At 45.2% G+C, this 19,428-nt stretch overlaps 1 long non-coding RNA gene across 1 annotated transcript in view; it reads right to left on the bottom strand.

Moving 5' to 3' along the window:
- The window catches only part of LOC139060161 (uncharacterized), a 31,043-nt gene extending 15,246 nt beyond the window's left edge, over positions 1-15,797 (bottom strand). The window contains exons 1-2 of the long non-coding RNA XR_011514629.1: positions 15,423-15,797; positions 13,063-13,153 (exon numbers count right to left, since the gene is read on the bottom strand). This is a non-coding gene — a long non-coding RNA (uncharacterized lncRNA). The remainder of the gene's footprint in view (positions 1-13,062; positions 13,154-15,422) is intronic.
- Between the last annotated feature and the right edge of the window lie 3,631 nt (positions 15,798-19,428).

Genomic DNA, 19,428 nt, shown 5'->3' with positions numbered 1-19,428 from the left:
TTCAGAAAGTTTGTTGTGGCTGATGGTGTTTCTCATTTAAGGAGCTGGGGACGCGGCTGGCGCGTGAAAATGCACGTCGCCTGTGACCAGCGAAACGTTTCACACGAAAAACAACATTGGTCGCAATCATGAGAGCAATAAGCCAATGTACGTGTGTCTAAATGTACTTGCCGAGTGCAATCAGTGTATTCTTAGATCAACGGCCTGCAGTTCGAACAAACATATAGGTTTCGAGCTGCCACCTAAGCATACGACGGAGAGACGGAGCGAACACGGGCTAACTGCAATGCCTTCGCTAACTGCAGAGAAAGGAGAGATATACATACGCGAAATATGTGAAAAGGAACGCCACCAGAGAAAGACGAACCCAAAATGTACCGCAATGTGTGAATGAGCGTCTACAGCTTGCGTGGAACACGACGCAACATGCATGCATGAGAGCGCGGCGCGCTGTTCACCGCTGCGAAGACGCAATCAGGACACACACACACACACACACACACACAAAAGCTTCAAATGGTTCACCACGGCTCGTATCACACCGCTTCGCGATGCGGAACGGAGCGTTAGCACCAAAAAAGATAACGCTAGAAGTAAGGAAATCCCAAGATGACCGTAGACAGTTAGCTGAGCGAGGTAAATTTGTCTTCAAGCGCCCGCGTTGCAATCCGTGAAGTCCCCGTAGAGATGGCGGCGAGCGCCCATCGCCTCTTTTAGTCGTCTGCTAGCCAGAGAACTTCCAGAGAGCAGCCAGACCAAAATCGTCCTGGCAGGTTCAGGCAGCCCGCGGGTAGCCAGAACCGTCCAGCGCGAGCACAACGAACGCCCAGCGGAAGTGCGTAGCACGGTGGGCGGAGCAACCCGAGAAAAACGAAGACGCTCTGGCTGGCTCTGGCAGCCCGCGGGTAGCCAGAAGTGGAAAATCGAAGAAGCCCAATGACAAATTCGGAACTTTGCCCATTCGAACAGGCCGAGACTCGAGCAGCGTAAGCATCCATCGCTTGTGTTCTTGGCTCCCGATGCGTCAATCTCTCTTCATTGGGTCTTGCTCCACTTTTGAGTACAAATCAAGACATATTTACAGTAAACTAACCATTTTTACAACATAAAACGACAAAAGCCGGCTGACTACACATGTGCAGCTTTGTCTACCGCTCCTTAGGTCGGATGGATGGAAGGATGTTATCAGCGTGCTTTTAGAACGGGGCGGTGGGTTGCGCCACCAAGCTCTTGCTATTATACCGACTAATGTTCTACCTAGGTTAAAAAAAGAACAAAGAAAAAAAACCACGATGAACTCCCACAACCAAATTTCCTGACCCCCTATTGTGAAATTTGCTTTTGTACGTCTTCGCTTTTTTTGTCGTTTCCCTGCTTTTCTTCCACCAATCTTCCAATCAGCACGATGGATGGATGGATGGATAGATGGATGGATGGATGGATGGATGGATGGATGGATGGATGGATGGATGGATGGATGGATGGATGGATGGATGGATGGATGGATGGATGGATGGATGGATGGATGGATGGATGGATGGATGGAAGTTATGAGCGTCCCCTTTGGAATGGAGTGGTGTGTTGCGGCACCAAGATCTTGCTAATAAACTGCCTAATGTCATATCTAGGTTAAAGAAAAAGAAAGAAAGAAAACAAAACACAATGAACTCCCACAACCAAATTTCCGGACCCCCTATGTGAACTTTGCTTTTTTACGTCTCTGTTTTTGGTCGGTTCCCTACTTTTCTTCCACCAATCTTCCAATAGCCTCTTACTAATCTCTATTGCCGGGCATGTTTAATTTTCCCCTGCACTATCTGAACCCAAGGGCTTCAAAAAGGCCAGTGGTGCCTAAATCGACCGCTGGGCAGATGTCTTCACATTCTGATAAAACATGCTACATCGTTTCCCTAGCTTTCCCGAAGCAAGCACATGCTTCTTCTTCCGTCTTATATCTCGCTTTATAGGTGCGTGTTCTAAGGCATCCCGACCTCGCTTCGAAACCTTATGAGCTTCCCTATGAGTTGTCATAAATTGTTTTTCCAAAATGCCATTATTCTTTGTCCATGCTTCCAGCTTTAATCCGATTGCCTGCATTGCCAGCCTGTATATTAGCGATGTGATGGTCAACGGTCTATACTAGTGAATTCTATCTTTTTCCCCCTTACCTTTACAAATTAAATCTAGTCTACTTTGTCACCAACTGTCTAGTATTCGTCTATCTTTTAAAGTTTCTTCCACGGCTTTCACCAGAGCTTCCTTACCGCTTGGTCCTAGTTCATTAATCAGCCTAACGGGAACCTCGTCAAGCCCTGTGGCTGTGCGCTCAGGAATTTTTTCTTGGGCTTTCTTCCTGTTGAAATTTGTCAGCACCAGCTCTTTTTCCATCTAGTTTCCTTTCATGCTCTTTTTTTTTCTTCAAATACAACCTCGTCGTTGCCTGAGAAGATTCGGTTATTTTTCGGATGTCATTTAATGCCGCTTCCCCTTCCAGTTTGTTTCCATCTTCGTCTAGGATATCTTGTTGCATTGTTGTTGACTTCTTGCCTAATAAATTTATGTGGTTCCAAAATATTCTAGGTGCGGCCTTCTTCTTCTCACGTATTTCTTCCAAACAACGTTCACTTCCACATTTTATCTTTGCTTGCACCAGTATTTGAACCATAGACTTTTTCTCCCGGTATATTTCCCATTTACTGGTTACTTCATCCTGTGGCAACTGCGCCTTCTTTGCCTGCCTGTGCTCTCGAGATGCTTTCTGTCGTTCGGCGATCGCTTCTCGTATCTCCTTGTTCCACCAGCTTTTCGGTTTCCCTTTTCGTTTCCAATGAACATGTTGTTTTTCTTTCCGTATTTCCGCCGTTATTACACTTAGAAGCTCATCATATTCCCACTCTTTACTTGGCCATTTGCCAACTTTTTCCTCTGCTCTAGTGACTATATTTGCTAGTTATTCAGTCTTCAAATTTGGACTGGCCATTTTGCGCTCCTTGCTCTCTTTCCCAACTACATATCCCATTTTTAAAATGATGCGTTTATGGTCACTCCCTATGCTGCTATCCCCTTCCTCATCAATGACCATTTCTCTCAACTTATCATGAATTCCTTCTGTCATAAGACAGTAATCAATGGTCGATTGCCCGGTTTCCCACTTCCCACGTGATCTGCCCTTCACACTTAGGCCCTGTATTCACGATAACAAGGTTATGTTGCTCACAAAGGTCTAGCATTGACTTCCCGTTGTTGTCGGTATAGCCATCTAAATCCTGTATGTGGGCATTCAAGTCACCTAATGGGACAATTTCAGCACCATTCCCGAAACCCTTAATATCAGCGCTTATGCATTCCGCTAACTCTTTATTCTTCTTTGTGCAATTATTTCCGTCCACAAATACGTAACCCCCCCGCCAAGTTTTTTGTCCACTCATTGTACATGATGACCGAAGATGCTCTCGACATGTTAAATTTACTCTTTTCCATTTGGATCCCTGATGGATGAGCATTCCGATTCCCCCTTCCTTTCTTTCCGACTTAGTTCTGTTGCACCCTTCCCAAACATAATTCTTGATAACTGGCGGCTCTTCTGAGTCTCTAAGGTGCGTTTCTGTTACCGCATACACCCCTATTTGTTCTCTATTTAACTGCTCCTCAATCTCTACCCACTTTTCCTTTCTTCTGCCGCCCTGCATGTTCATGTAGCCTATTGCATGGTGAGCTCTCTTTCTTGCTTTCCTCATTTTCCTGCTATCGACAGCGATGCTCTTTTGAGGTTAGACCTTCTTCATTACAATATACTCTGGACTCCTGAGCACCCGCGGGCTCCCTAAAAAGCAGCAGCGCGACCACCAATTCGCCAGCCCACTTCATGTGCCAGCCTGTAATTGAAGTGGGTCCCGTTTCGTTTAAAACCACCACCCCTTCTCACTTCTCTGTTTATTTTGACCACCTCGAAGCCTTCTCTCGGCTCATTTTCCATACTGCCTCATTAGCAGCCATTACGGCTCTTTGTACGTGACTGTCACATACAGGCACCTCCGGCACCATGCGCACCACGATCTGCACCTGAGGGGATAGCTCATGCAAGTCGTCCACACCCTTCGCCAAGCTCTGGGATAGTCCTGTCCCTTTCCTGTTCAGGACGTCATTTAGCCCACCTGCTACTATGACAAGGTTGCGCACGTGGGCATTTCCCGCGAGGTTTTCTTTCGCTCGCTCCATGACAGAACCCAGTGTCCGCCCTGGAAATGTTTCTAGCGCCACTCTTTTATCGCCTTTCACCCTCTCCACAATTGTTTTTGAGCAACTAGCCATGTTTGAGTCGCCAGCGATAATCACCCTTTCACTCTCTCCTACCTCTCCCTTCTTCCCTTTGTCTTTTTCCGCGTGATTGAACTCGACAAGGGACATTGTCCCCTGGGCTCCTGCTTTTTCCGCGCGGCGGCCTCGAGGTAGCTGTGGCTCTTTCCATCTAACCCTTCATCACGCTGCATGAATTCCACGTACTTTGGTGACACTCTCACGCCTGTCGCGTCGGAGGTCTGCGTTCCATTGTCACGCATATTCTCGTTCACAATGGTGGTCCTGTTCAGCTTTTCCCCGCCTGCTTCAAGTGTCTTTTCAACTACCTTCCGTGCATCACGCTCCCTGTTTAGCTTATTTTTGAGCTCTTGCACCTGTTTTGACAAGCTCTTCCTGGAAAGCCTCCATTTTCTGCAGCCTAGTATCGACATCACATTGTGTGCCGGTTGGTTCGACGCCCTCTCCATTCTCATCCGTATCCTCATCTGCCTTGAGGGGCCCCCCGCGCACTGCCTGCTTTCCCGTCTTTCTCGCCATGTATTGCACGGCTTTTTACAAATACTATAATTATGCTACTACTGATGCAAATACTACAATACTATACCACTATATCAATGCAGGGCACGTGCCTTTAACAAGAACCGATACGCACAGGATCCAAATCCTCAAAATGTCACAAAGCAACTCTCAGCACTGTTTCAAAAGCAATCAATGCCGCGGAGACCGAAGGTATGACACGGTCTCGCGCGCGCTCAACCACGCGGCCACGCTCTCACCTTCCCTACCAAAAACACGCACAATAAAATCACCTAATAGCTATTAATATTGCCACCTCCAAGCTACCATTTAAAGACTACAAACACTCAACGTCCCAACCGGCTGCACGTGTTGAAGCACGCGGCGCGAAAGGACGCTCTAACAATTCTGCAAAACCAAATATGCACGAAACATACCCGCGCACCCCAAATACGAGAGACGAAAAAAGAAAGAAAAAGAAGAACCACCCAATTACTATTTAAAGGCAAAAAAACAGCAAATCAAAAGCAGAAGCTAGCTCAAAGCATGCACAAAACTTATGATTTCGTCGCCGCCACGGAGACCCGAAAAGCACGTCCATCCTCCACAAAATCCGATTAATTCGGAAAAAGCGACCGCTGGCACCATCTACCGCCGAACGGAAGAAATAGCCTCAAGGAAGCGCGGAGGAGCGAGTGAGTCGAGTCCGGCCATGGAGGAAGGCAACTGAAGAGAGCCCCTACCCCCTCCGCGCGGCGTGCGTCTAAATGTCGTACAAAAATCCCTCACGTGACCTGATCCTAGGTGCCTAGGGACAGGATCATTTAGGGACTTTTGAGAAGGCGCGATGATGGTGCCAACTGCAGTTTCACTCAAGCGCCAAGTGATGCCCTAATGCCAAAGTTGGTTCTTTATTCAATGGTGACTTCGGCCCACACCGACCACTGTTCGTGTGAAGTCTCCGCAGTTGGTTCAGTATTTGTTGGCGAAAAGTCGTGCAGTAGTAGTGGTGTGGCATGTCGGCTTTTGGTCTCGGTGAACTCTATGTGTGTGACCCCTATTTCTGAAGAATTCAGTGGCGCTGACGATCGAAATATTGAAGTGGCGTAGCGCCTCGGCAATGCAATTTGCGAACCGGCGCTGTGCAGAAGCGTCATCACATCGCACATGCACCTGAATATTTGCTTGACGGGCGTCGTAGGCGGAGGTTCGTACGTGTTCTTCGCCACGGCTTACGTTACGTAAATAATGTTTAAGGTGGTTGCTCATAACTGTTTATGCATCATTGAAATGGGGCAGCGCATGCTTTGAATCGTGTTCTGCGCTAGTGCGCCATCCGTGACTTCATATGATTTACATTTATTGTGGGCTTTACGACAATTATCGCGTAGTGCTGCGAACGTAAAAGAGCTTTGGTGACATCACATGGTCTGCCAGAATTCCAAGAACCTAAACTGCAGAGTAGATGTTTTAATATTATTAGTACTAGGGGCACGATAAACACGGTGAGGTGGAGCTTAATACTGGGCCGTTATGTTCAGCTGCATCTCTGCCCGTTTTTGGCGCTCATAGTTTTAGCAATGGGATGCAAGGTTCTGTGTAAAGTTGGTATGAATGAATGTGTATATGTGCGTCTTCAATAACTTTACTGCAACACTTTTGTGTGATGCGATGAAGCAAACAGTGTATTGCGGTGACGGGATGTATGGCAGCCCTAGTTCCAGCTTTGATGTCCCCGTTACCCTGAAGCTACTGCCCCGCCCGCTTTTTTATAATTTCAGGTGCTCTTCAACTCTCTATTTGCCGGTATTTTTTATTTTCACATGCTGAATGATCCCACCGCAATACACACATGTATTGAGGTGAAGCTTATTAATGTTGCCAAATGCTTTCACAGTGTCGGACCTAACAGTTTTAGAATGACATGGCCAATACAACAGCCCAGACCTTCACCTTAGCAATTTTATTAGGACTGTCAAACGTATCTTACAGCACAGAAAAACAATGTAAACACCTAACGAGTTGATGAGCAAGTAATACTGGAAAGCACAAGACTAGAGGCCAAGGGTGTGGTGAAGTGCTTTAAACACTCAACCAACACACCTGAAGTGCTTAAAAATTTCTAGCATGTTGGTGCAGGTTGATCAGACTTACTGTGATATTGGTTGCTTTACAATGAAAATAATAGTATTGGATAAGAGGATGCAAGCGACTCGTGTGGTGCTTGGTTATGCAAACCACATGGGTCCCAGAAATAGAGAAACAGGGTTCTTGCTTACGCATGCTACTTGCGTCCACTATTCTAAAGCTCTCTGATGTCAGCAGTATGAAGAGATGCTGTAAAAATAGGGCTTTGAACTTCACAACTCCAATTTTCTTTCTCCTATAGTCATACAACCTGAACACTACGCTGTCGTGAGAGCATCTGCCTAGCTCACCGCCACATTTTGCGACAAAAGCAGTGATCACTCAGTTAGAGTTGCCTGTCCTAATATTACTCCAAGAATTCGTTAAAAATTTCATTTTTTGAAGCACGAAGCATGTCATGCCCAACTAGAAAATTAACCACGCAATAAGCTACTAGAAGTAGCTAAAAAATCAGCCGTCTTCTGAAGTCAGCTTGACTTGCAGCTCCTAAAATTGGCTATTATTGAATTAGGGGAAGAAAAGAACAGCTTAAGTAAACATATGTCTGATCAGAAAGTTGTGGTGGTATGCTGCAGGCTAAGGCAGTGAAAGGAAGCCGTTTTGGCATTGGTCTACCTCTGTCCCAAAACCAGGCACCACAGCTGAGGTGACTTCACTTGGCTTTGTCTTCAAATTCGCTTTCCCCTGCACAGAATACTCAGTCGAGGTGAGCTCAATGCGCATAACCCACATTGGGGATGCAAAGACGCAAGGGCAAGAGGATGCCATCTTCACAAAGCAGATACCACTGACTTCAAGTTAACAAATGACACCAACTATCCCAACTGCCACACCCTCGATTAAAATCAGCGCGGGCAACTGGGGCCTTCATCCAGAGCGTCAGTGCGACTCTGCCTCAAAAGGCAGCGGCCATTATCCGGTATAACACTTGATTTAGGGGTGAAAATGTGCCACATTCACAAAATCAGGGTTTCAGGCTAGGACCATTTCCGTGATGCACTTGAGTCTGTGCATTGATTGTATGGCTTTATTGTTCTACACATTCTATCAAATCATTAAAAAATACAGTTCGCACATTTTTACTACTGTATATAGACAGTCTAGTTGCTAGACACGCGAAACATTACCATCCCTCTGACAGACTGCAACAATAGAAGCGTACACTGTAAAGCTACACTAAAATTTAAATTGATGTGACACCGTATGAGCATACAGTATGCTTACTGTATGCTCTAGCCCTGTGTCAAGTAAAAGTTAATTGTCAATCATTTATGGTGTATTTCTACTTATTCTGGGTCATCAAACTGTACAATCAATGTTCCAAGTTTACACATTGTTGGCTTTTGATTGCCTATGTGATCCGTTTCCTTCTTACACATGCAGTAATCCCACTGTAATAAGGAAAAAGAGTTAGAAAAAGAAATGCCGTGATAATCTTCCACATTTTCATAGGGCAGGAACAATGGCCAATAGCATGTGGTTGAAGTTACATAAATACTCAGTTTTCACACAGCTTAATTGTTCAGCAAGTAATAAAGAGGTACGCTGTGCGCCTCTGCATAACCAATAAAATCTGACTACTTGACACTGTTAAGGCTGCTGCTTGATAGTGTTCGGCAGTTCGGCTTTGGTTTTCTTATATACAGAACTGTTTAGGTACCAGTAGTTTAACTTTGCGATAAAATGGAACTTGGAGCACTGGTCATTTGCACATAAATAATGCGACAGCAAATATAACACAAGGATAGGAATATGGGTCCCTTAGAAAAAGTACATACACATTATGAATATAATGTGATGTGATGCCACAATGAAACAGAAAGCAACGCATAGAAGTGGACGGCACTTCCATGCCACCAAGGTTATTGGACAGACAGTACTTCAGAAGTGCCCGCAACACAGTCAAAGATGGCAAAGCAGCATTTCTTTGCGTTCAACACAATGCGTTGGCGGGCTAGTTGGTGCTAATCCATAAATACTTTGTTTAGAGCAAAACAATGGACACAAGAAAGACGACCAGCACAAGGCGCTACTCTCAACTGACATCCCTTTATTGCGTCACTCCTTTATAGATAGTAGAATCTAGAAGAACATGTGCAGTGAGCACCATGTGCAGGGACCACCAACAACCGATCACAAGAGCGCACTCATGCGATGGGATCCAAAAAAACATATTGAGCACTGCACAAGGTTAAAGAAGGCACACTAATGCACTGTGACCCCAATGACTGTATGAAGAAAGCTTCCAATAACTCTCGGGCGGTGGTACCACAGCACTTTTTCGAAATCATAGTATCACGAAACATGGCTTTGCACTTCCATATTTTACAATGTTGAGCCAAATGGGAACCTGTGCCGGTTGGTATGGATCGCTTATGTTCGCAATGTTTCGTGATACTACGATTTTGAAAAAGAGCCGTGATACCACCGCCAGAGAGTTATCGGAAGCTTTTTTCATAGTCATTGGGGTCACAGTGCATTAGTGTGCTTTCTTTAACCTTGTACAGTGCTCAATATGGTTTTTTTGGATTCTGTCGCATGAGTGTGCTCTTGTGATCAGATGTTGGTGGTTCCTGCACATGGTGTTCACAGCGCATGTTCTTCTAGATTCTGCTGTCTACAAAGGAGGGACGCAATAAAGTGATGTCAGTTGAGAGTAGCGCCTTGTTCTGTCGTCTTTCTTGTGTCCATTGTTTTGCGATAACAAAGCAATTATGTATTCCTTGTGTGTGTTTGAAGACAGCTCCACACGCAGTAGCGATTCCAGTATTGCTGCCCAATGGTTTAGCTCGCCGCAGCTTGAAGTGCCACAAAATATAAGGGGAGAAACCTGCATTATAGTCTTGTTGCAAACAAGAATATTACGTGAAGTGCATTCTGAGGCCAGAAACTATAGAAAAAAATTTCATGATGCACCAGTGTGCAGGGTTTTATAGCAAAGTCAAATACATTTAGTGTAAATATCACACTATGATGGTACACAATGGTGGTAATCTGTAATAATATAAAAGGTGCCTTAATGTTACAACAAAAGTTGACATTACTTAATAATAGCCCTGTAAAATTTAGCATGCAGGGGCACCACTTGGTTAAACAATAGTGATGTAATGTTTATGTACACAAGTATTACCCATGCATTTCTGCCATTGTCCAAATGGCATAAATGAATGGGTAATACTTGTATACATAGATATTACATCTCTATTGTTTAACGAAGTGGGTAAACTATGGGCGCTATAACGTAAAACTATTCCAAACTTTTCTATTCCAATTCTGCTATCAGCCCTCCGCGATTGGTCAAAAACTTTTTTCGACCACCGCCCATTTCACCTGTCTGTCACGCGACGTTACAAAAACCGCAATACCTCCCCATCTGATATGATGTGTGCACACTGATTATGCATGATTTGACAGAAAAAAGAAAAACAGTTATTTCTGATTCGACCCCTTTTCGCCATTAGCCCTCGGCTATTGGTAAAAAGTTTTCGGGCTGCACCCACTTCACCTGCCTGTCACGCGACGTCACAAAACCGCACGAACTCACCGCGTCAAAGTGACGTATACGCGATAAAGATGCATTAATATGCCGAACAAAAGTGAATTTTTTTCGGAATAGCCGCAGGCTGCCCCATTCCGAAAGCAATAAAAGATAGCTGCCGCCGATCACTGAGACGCTGGCTACTCGCACCTGCCGGAGAGCATGGGTGTATTTGCGTATAATAAAACTTGTTGCGTGACCGTGTAACGTTTTTAAGCACTTTCGACACGTTTACTACCTCATTCTGCCAACTCTTCTTTGCTGAGGGTCAATTTTAGCGTCATTCTTAAGCTTCCGTTGCATGCCGCCGCGATTTTCGCCCAGCCACCACAAGCTAAGTAAGGGAAAGCCGACCAATCGCAGACGCCGGCACCACCCTCTTCATCCGGTTATCGGTTTTCAGTGCACTGGCTCTGCCCTAGTGAATCCCTCTCCACTTCAGCGTTCTCCTCGCCTCTTGTCAGCCAATGATATACAACAAGCCGCTCAGTGTAGGCAATGTTATACGTTTTTCAAGCAAACAAAAGGGACCTCCTACGAAGGAGGAGAGCGTTTGATTGGTCTGTTCAGACAACCCTATGGGTGACCGCCCGGTGCTTGCGTCGGTGGTTACGCAAATTTGACGTCAGGAAATTGGAATAGAAACATATTGGAATAGTTTTACGTTATAGGGCCCTATGTCTGCCTCATACAAGATTAGAATTAAACCATAAATTATATATAGTCACCCTAACAGTAACACCTCATTTGAACTTCACAGTAAGTAGACGTCACCTATTCAAAGTTTATATGTTGAATGTAACGAACCCTCATTACAGCAGCGCAGAGCATTCCTCACATTTCCTTACGTACTCAGAATTCAGTCATCACCGCAACACATATGCTACAGCATCATCACACAGTGCAACTCACGCTTACACTACACAAATAAACCAAACATGATTAGGCCACTTGTACTGTAGTATGAGCAATACTGTTGGGATTATGAAATTCCCCACGAAGTCCTCCAGGTTGCCAAGAAACCAGAACGGTTGGCCCCGTGGTACTATTTCACGCAGTTGTGCGACCGGACATTAACGCATTTAAGGAAAAGAGACACTCCACACGAACACATTATACAAGAATTCCGTGCTCTTCAGGACCAATATCAAAATCACATGCAATTCTACACTGATGGGTCCAAAACAAAAGAACACGTGGGTGTAGCGGCCGTAACGGAAAATTGGGAAAGAAGTATTCGTCTACCAAAACATGCCTCTGTTTTCACTGCTGAAGTTTACGCTGTATGGGTTGTAGTTAAAAAGATTATCACTGGCAAGCACAAAAACACAGTCATTTACACTGATTCCTTAAGTACACTGAAGGCTCTAAACCTAAAATCTGAGTTTGAACCCCTGTTAGGAGACATACTAAACATGGTCGCGCTTAACAAATATGGAAGATCAATCCGCTTCTACTGGGTACCAAGTCATGTTGGTATACCGGGTAACGAAGCAGCCGATAGATATGCATCGATGGCAGCGAACAAAGAGATAACAAACACAACACTTCCATACAAAGATAGCATCCGCGCGATTAGAAAAGCCTTAACGGCGAAATGGCAACGCGAATGGGACCGTTGTGCTGACAACAAACTACATCTCACGAAACCCATAGTTGGCGCGTGGAAGTCATGCTACCATCAGGAGCGGTTCATCAATGTAGTATTATGCCGACTACGCATTGGGCACACACACCTCACACACAATTACTTACGAAAGAAGACACACCAACATGCGAGAAATGTCAACAGCCACTAACAGTTATGCACATATTACTCACATGTACACAGACTGAAACACACAGGCGAACACTTTTGCACAAATTATATCAACTACACATACCTTTACACCCTGCTCTAATTTTAGGTGATGATCCGCTAGTCCCATTATGTGACGTTCGTAAATTTCTAGACGACACTGGATTTTTGCATAAAATATAGATTATTAACAAAGCCTTTTCCTTCATTACCCGATTTTAAAACACCTCGTGTTTGGCGCAGCATAGCCTTAGCCGCTTTTGCGCCATTAAACCCCATTTAACTAAGTAAGTAAGTAGACGCCTGTTGATGCCAGCCTCCCCCAATGCTAAACTGTGCTGCATGCTTTACAGAGAAATTATAGTGGTATCACTAAACTCTGAAGCTATTCAGGACTGCAGCATTGTAGAAGACATCTACAAATGTCCCATTTCATGTGTAACAGTCTGAATTGCTTGCACATCTTACCAAGTGCAAATTAAAATTACTTCTCCTTGTTTAGCATTTTTGCCTGCTAGACCACAATCCAATGTCATCAATATATTAACATATTACCTCAAAGAACCTAATTTGGCTTATAGATTAACATCTTCGCATACTGCCACAGCTACACTCTGTCATATGCGTTGCAATCATGAAGGAGTGCTTGTCCACCAGCACTCCAATGTCACTAACAGTGGTCACCTACACAGCTTGATTCAGGTGGCAGGTGGCAGTCATGATTCAGGTGGCAAATAGCTAAGAGAAAAAGAAATCCACTCACTTTGAGAGCTACAATACTGCGATAATTTGAGAGAGATGGACCCACTGCAGGCAGCAGACCTCTTCTCAGCTCCAGCACAACAGCAACTTGCCTTTCAGTGAAAGAAAAGGATTGATTAGTAATGATAAGTTACCTTGTTTTTACTGAGTATCAATACAATCTGACTGTCATGCATATCCACTCTCCGCTTTAGTAATACAACTGAATTATTCCTAAAATAAAAGAGTCAATGATGATACCATTCGCTTCTCTTGTATGTCCATTTTTTTTTTCGCACTGATACCCCGTTTACTGCTTGCTTACTGACACGAATGCCTTGACTGCCCAGACATCATTCGAAGCAACACGTCTTGCTGCACTGCAAAAAGTTGCACCGAGGAAACACAGCAGAGCAGCCAGAGCAAAGAACTTTTTTTTTCTGGTCACAATGGGGCTCTTGCATTGCCCAGGGGGCGCTGCGAAAAAGGTGCTAAAAAGCGCCCTCTGTCCTAAAATGGGTCGTACCAAGCTCCGTCGTCTGCTTCGGAAAGCACGTTTACAATATGGACCCGCCACTTTCGGTTCTGTTGTATCACGGCCTGCAGCAAATATCCGGTGCCGAAGATTTTTTCAGGGGTGGCACGCTGCGTAAAGGCAAGAAATTATGCAGTGCCGAATACCTGTATGCCGTTCAAGAATTAAGCGGCGAAGTTTTAGCGCGGTGTCAATCGCAAGTGAAGCGAGTCGCGTACGAAGTGGAACTTCAGGTTAGGTTTGCACGTTGCTAGATTCAGGCGCACAAACGCGAGGAAATGCTTGATATAAATGAATCCACAGCAGCGATAAGCAGACATCATGTGTACGGAACTGCTCGAGCACACGATCGTACGCGCCGCGAAGGCAGCGGTCTTTCGACATGCCGCGAAACGGCGGGCCTCCTGCAATATTTGTTGACTGCATGCCGCTAAACAAGTAGTTATGCCTGCGTTGTCGTAGCGGCCATCTGTCCCTTTTAGTAACTGCTAATAACTGATGCAATGCATATGAGCTCGCACGTCCATGCGAATCGCGCTGCAGCGCGAGCTCGTAGCTGCTCGCTTGACGTAGCTTTTAATGACAGCGCTCGAACATCGATCTGCTGTAATCAATACTACCTTGCTGCGCTGCCTCAACATGCTGACTTGAGGTCAAGTATGAGCACATTTAACTCTCTAACCTGTGCTGCTCGTAGTGGGGTAGTGAATCGTCACCGAATCAGCCCGGCCATTTGTGGTCATTTGCACACACCTGGTCACATAACCACTTCGCATCGGTCGAATGGTTAATTGTCGCTGTGGCCGGGTCTCGAATCGTGAATTACCAGCCATGCCTGCTGCTATGTCGGTGTGCTGTCGGAACTGTAGGTGCAAAAGACCGAAATTTAGAACGCAGATAATCAAGCAAGCTTCAAGACAGGCGAAACAGTCAGCATGGCGCGAAGTTTCGCTTACTCAGCGCGACGAACTGCAGCTATGCAGCGTGCCCGACGCTCCACTTCGTGAGGCCTTGAAGGAAAACGGTAGAATCTGATGGTGGGATTCAGGCCTTCTTGCTCATGGCAGCCCACGACGCAGAAGTAATGACGGTGACGCCTTCTCGAGGCTGGGCTAGGTCTTTCCGGATCGGCGTCACCGATTCCGTCTGCTCCCAGCATTACGTCCCACGGCACACGGAGAGCCCGTTATCGTTAAACTATAGGCTGCGGCGAGCTCGCAGCGTGGTCGACATGGTCTACGAGAAGTGACGAGCTTTTTCGCACTCGCAACAGGGCAGAAAAAAGTGCGAATCGACGCAAAACTCGACCGAGAAACGTGCTTCGCCACAGCCAGGGCTCAATACGACCCAAGCTGGTACGACCCAGATGTCGTTTCCCGCGCCGCCACCAGGCGCCGCTACTATACCTCAAACTCCAGCGCAAGAGGCCCATTAAAACGTGCACCCAAGCAAGAAAGTAACTATCACAGGTAGTGAGCGACTGCTATTGCCTCGAACGTTTATTTCCGTATTTTAACAGAAGCTCTTCTATCGGATACAGTATGCTCTCAAGCCAATACAAGCGTCAATACAAGTGCGCAACTGAACGCAGTTTTATTCTACGCTTTTAACGCGAGTGAGCAAAAGGTTAGAAGTACCTCACGGAAATTGCGATCGAGCTGATCGCGCTACGACTGGAATCGACCTGAAAAGATAGGGTGATCCCTTTCCCCATTCATGCGTCAGTTTTGCCCTAAGACGTTGCATAGTGGTCTTTTGAAACAATATTTCTGTTCGCGACACCGGCTTACCACACATCATTTTAACACCTACGTTATGCAAACCAAATAAGATTAAAATGGGCTTACCTCATGGGCAAGTTACGAGTGCGCGTAGACTGTTGAACACCCGTTGAGAGCAAGTAGGATATATCCGTGTCCAAGCGCATACGTGCACCAAAACACAGGACAACTTCTTCGATGCCGCAGCGTGCAGAGTTTTGTACACGAAGTGAAAGACATCCAGCGCAAATATCTCCGCGCGATGACGGCAAATGACGAGCGCACAAGCGTACAAAACAAAGCGACAAATTCGGAACTTTGCCAATTCGAACGTGCCGAGACCCAAGCAGCGTAACCATCCATCGTTTCTGTTCATCGCTCCCGATGCTTCAATCTCTCTTCCTTGGAGTCTTGCTTCACTCTTGGGTACAAGTCAAGAGATATTTACGCCAAATTAACAACTTTTACAACACGACACGAAAAATTCCGGCTGACTACACATGAGCAGCTCCGTCTGCCACTCCTAACGGACGCGCAGCACGCGCTGCCCCCTGGTGCCGCACTCGGTGAGCGCGGAGAACAGAAGAGAATCGGTTTCGTTTTCGCATTTGTGCTCTAGTTACTGTATCGTATCAGTTCAACGAGCACAAGCTATCTTGGCACGCTGGAACGACACATGCCTTTCCTTGCCCTCTATTTTCACTACCCCCTTTCCATCGCTCTGGTATAAAATGACCAGCGCAATAAACATACAGTTCACTGTTGTCTTGAAACGCCTGCTGTTTGTTTCTTCGACCGGGACCCGGTCGATACAGTTACTGGAACTGCAATATAATTGCTTGACAATTAATTGAATTCTAAAAGAGGAGAACACTTTCTCTCCCACAAGTTAGTGCGTTTTATACAAAGGGAGAGAGAATGCAAGAAGCAAAAAGGCAGGGAGGTCAACCAAAGCGTTCGCTACTGGGCATAGCAAACCCCTGTGCTGCAATGAAGTGCAAAGCAATGCACTGTGATGCGTCCATAATCTCGAGTATAGTGATAATTTGGGCTGGTTGGTGCATGTAATGAACGGGTAAATAATGAGTTGTGTCATAACATTACCCATATATAAAGCACATGGAACTAATGGTGTTGCATTCTAGGTCAAAAAGAAATAAAGCTTGAATCGTTACATCTCGGCACTGGGCATTCTTTCTTTCCGTATTATTTTTTTCTTCTTTTTGACAGTACACACAGTACTAGCACGGTAATAGGTCCTTCATCTTCAGTCACCTTCCAGTAGTTTACACACATGTCGGTGCATGTTCGCGTTCTTTATTCTACCGTACAAGAACGAGCGCGCTTACCGGTCTTGGTTCAAGATGAAGCGCCAAATGTTTGCGATTACATCTTATCGCAAGAATTAACACATGAACAGTGAAGAATATGCGTAATCGATGTGTCTCAATGAATGGGCAGGTATTGTCAGAGACGAGATATTTTGTAAATATTATGGGAATGAGTTAAACCAACTACATTGCAGTTCAGCAATGCTCTTTGACACTTGGGTTAATTGCTTGCCGCATTCGAAAATTTCATCAGACCGTTGTACTTGGATCTATAGGCCGCCAGCCCCCTTCGAGACCATTTGCTGCAAAATGTAAATGCCGTTACGGTCAATATACCACTCCCTGCGTTTCGGTACTGATTTAGAGTGCACACAATTTTTGGCGTATACAGAGCACCAATGTCATTCCCAGTGCACCAGCACCTGAATGCTGCAAGCTTGTTTACGTATGCACGTATGTCCACGGCTCTTCGTTCACTTAAACATATATGCTGTGTTATTAACCACAAAGCGCTTAATTTGAGAACACTGCGACAACAAGCTTATATTTGCGCATATGATCAGCGAGGCCCATATGCGCGGCAAACTGCGACCGCAATAGAAGATGCGTATTATATTTATACGATCTATTATTGCAGCTTTTGGTAAAAGGCTAGCTCTCACATTTTGTACGCATCTTCATAATGCGTACAGTTTGCGTGTTCAATAAAATATTGTTAGCTGAAACTTTACGAGTACGAGCGCTCATTCAGACAGGTTAAGTTTTCTCACAATAATACGGATGTTCGCATAACAAAAATACGGCATTCTGTCTGTTTCGTCCAAAACAGTGTATAGCCGTACATATGATTACAGTGAAAATGTCCGTAAAGCTGAAAACGGAGAGCACTTTCCGTATATTAACGGCAGATTTTGCCGTATTTTTGAAATATGACATAGTTTCCGTATTTTTACCCTGCAGTTCTCCGTATAATGACGGAAATTTTTTACAGTGTAGGAAAACGCTGCCGGAAGTGGAGAACAATTCTGTGTGTTTTGAATGATGCTTCTACAGTTATCAGTCGAGTCGCCTGACGTAGCCACTTCTCTGCTGTGCTTATGTAGGTGTTTTTCTAACCTTCCGCGGTGAGCGCAGTACGATTAGAACCGCAGCGTCCTGTGCTGTACGCGGTTGTACGGGATTGGCGGCCACGCATCATTACGCAACTTCCCAAATAACAATACGAATCGGTTTTGGCAGTTCACTTAGTAAAGCAGTAAATGAGGGATCCAAAAGAACTGTGATTGTTCCGCAAATATATATTTCTCTATAATTCTTCCACAGCTAATTAAAAAAGAAAAACGCCAGTCCGATACAACTTACGTCTGCAGTGAAGCCCCGCCCACGCTTTCATAACCGCCAGCAACTGTTCCTCCACGAGGCTGCAAATAATTCGTACTTCAAACTTTTCCTGTTGCCCAAATAATGCAGTAACCACAAAAATAAAATTATTAGCGCGTAATTTTATGCGTTTTCCCGCGCCTATTATAGAGGAAATGACGAAAGCATAATTCTTTATTGAAGTGAAATAAAATGCTTACTTCGCTGCAACTATTCATTGACAAGTTTCGCTTCAGTTGGCAGTGAAATTTCATGAGTAAAATGGGCTCAGCAGTGAAATTAACTGTACCGCAGACTTTTGAAAATTAAATTAATTATGGAGTTTTATGTGTCAAAACCACGATCTGATAATGAGGCACGCCGTAGGGGGGGACTCCGGAAATTTGGACCACCTGAGGTTTTTTAACGTGCACCTATATCTAAGTAGGCGGATGTTTTCGCATTTCGTCCCCATCGAAATGCGAACGCCATGGCAGGGATTCGATTCCGCGACCTCGTGATTAGCAGCCCAACACCATAGCCACTAAGCAACTACGGCGGAGAGACTTTTGAAGAGTGAAATGCTCAGACTCCATACGCTTTGTCCATCTCTGTTGCCCACCTCATTGCTTCCACCGATGAAAAGACCCTTCAAGAACAGCAGACGCTCCGGAGGTATCAAGTAGGATGCCATATTGAAAAGGCCGCATGACGACGATTTTGTTTGCTTCTGTGATTGGCTGGCGAAGTAACACAACCCCGCGCAGTCAGTGTGCCTTGGTTGCCAACTGCTGTTTTTTAAGTTGTGTGCTACTATAGAAATCTACTATAGGGAGAGGCCTTCGTCCTGCAGAGGACATAACATAGGCTGATAATGATGATAGAAATCTTTATTTCGCACTTTCGTTTGTTCACTTGTTATTGGCAGTGTTCTTCCTGCGCTTCTTTCCTGCGCGAGTCCGTTCGATGTGGTTCCTTGTTTGCCAAGTGAAGAAGAGGTGTATCCCACAGGCGTGCTATCTGTGAGATACATCTTATTTCGTTTCTCTTTTCCGGGTTTACGCGTATTTATGGCGAACGGCGGGCGTTATTCACATTTGTACTAGCACGGCCGTGGTGCTATAGTAAAGGTGACCCCCCCCCCTACTTTGCATAGGAAAGTTACGTTGGGTTGCCCCCCCCCCCACCGAAAAAAAACCTGGGTACGTGCCTGTAAGCAATGTTAAATGATATCACAATTCTGTGAATTCCATGTAACAGCGCATCTAAAGCGGACAAAATTGATATATTAAATATGAATCTACATAAATTGAGTAACATGGAAATACAGTTTTTGCAGAATCCCTGTACACAACGTAAAAATGTCACGTTATAATATGAAATGACATATTGAATTCGTCCGC

This window comes from Dermacentor albipictus, chromosome 1, assembly GCF_038994185.2.
Source record: "Dermacentor albipictus isolate Rhodes 1998 colony chromosome 1, USDA_Dalb.pri_finalv2, whole genome shotgun sequence".
Taxonomy (NCBI): domain Eukaryota; kingdom Metazoa; phylum Arthropoda; class Arachnida; order Ixodida; family Ixodidae; genus Dermacentor; species Dermacentor albipictus.
Note: the sequence above shows the minus strand (reverse complement) of the source record. Positions and strands in the feature narration are given on the sequence as shown.